The following is a 991-nucleotide window of genomic DNA, read 5'->3' as shown; positions in this document are numbered from 1 at the left end:
GTCTCCTGAATGCTGGGACTGAGGGACTAGCACGCACCATCAAGCTCGGTTTCTGGTTTTTCCGGGCTGTGGCCAGGTGTCCCTTGGCCCATCCCTACTCCAGGGTCTCCCACCAAAGGGTCCTCATCACTGGTGCGGGCCGGCAGCATCCTGGGGGCGGTTCAGGGGGCGGGTGCAGGACTGGCGCGGCGCAGGCCTGAGTCACTCGCATGAGGCAGCGTGAGTCAGGCGCGGAGGGAAGTCCCTCCGGAAGGGGCTTTCGGAGCCCGATGGAATCGCAGGGAAAGAGAAAGTGTGCGAAATGAAATTCCCCTTTGACACAGTGACCTTGGCTGAGCCCCCGGGGCTGCTCAAGTCCTCCCGGCGCACTGCGGGGTGCAGGTGCTGCAAGCTATACGCAGTAGGACTCCGGCAGCCGCGGCCCCCCCAGCTTCCCTGGCCCAGACCCAATTCCCACAGGGTGGGGCCAAGAAGGACCCTCTGCAGTCTTCTGGGCCACTGTGATGCAGCCGTGCGTGGTGCTAGGATGGGTGGCCCCCTCCCCTGCTTCTCCCCAGGTTGTCCCCAGATGAACCCATCCCTTCAATTACAGAAGAACTACTGAACACCTACAAGGTATCAGATTTTCAAAACCTGAGCTACCGCAGTGAAGAAAGTATGTCTGCACCTGCAGGAATTCCTCTGGCGAGGGAACAGTAAAAATCAATGCTTAATAAGCAAGCGTGTCTAGACCAGTGCTGTAAAGAACAGGCTCTGCACGGCTGGAGAGATGGCTCAGCGGTTAAGCGCACTCACTGGCTGCTCTTGCAGAGGACCTGGGTTCAGTTCCCAGCACCTACAAGGCGGCTAACAACCTATCCCACACCCTCTTCTACCCTTCACAGGTATTTGCACAACATGGAGGTAGGTGCACCTCCATTCGAACAATACATAATGTAAAATTAACAAATAAAATTTTTTTAAAAAAGAATGGGATTTGCTGACAGAATGT

This window comes from Nannospalax galili, unplaced genomic scaffold (genome assembly GCF_000622305.1).
Source record: "Nannospalax galili isolate Female #2095 unplaced genomic scaffold, S.galili_v1.0 scaffold538, whole genome shotgun sequence".
NCBI classification, from domain to species: domain Eukaryota; kingdom Metazoa; phylum Chordata; class Mammalia; order Rodentia; family Spalacidae; genus Nannospalax; species Nannospalax galili.
Note: the sequence above shows the minus strand (reverse complement) of the source record.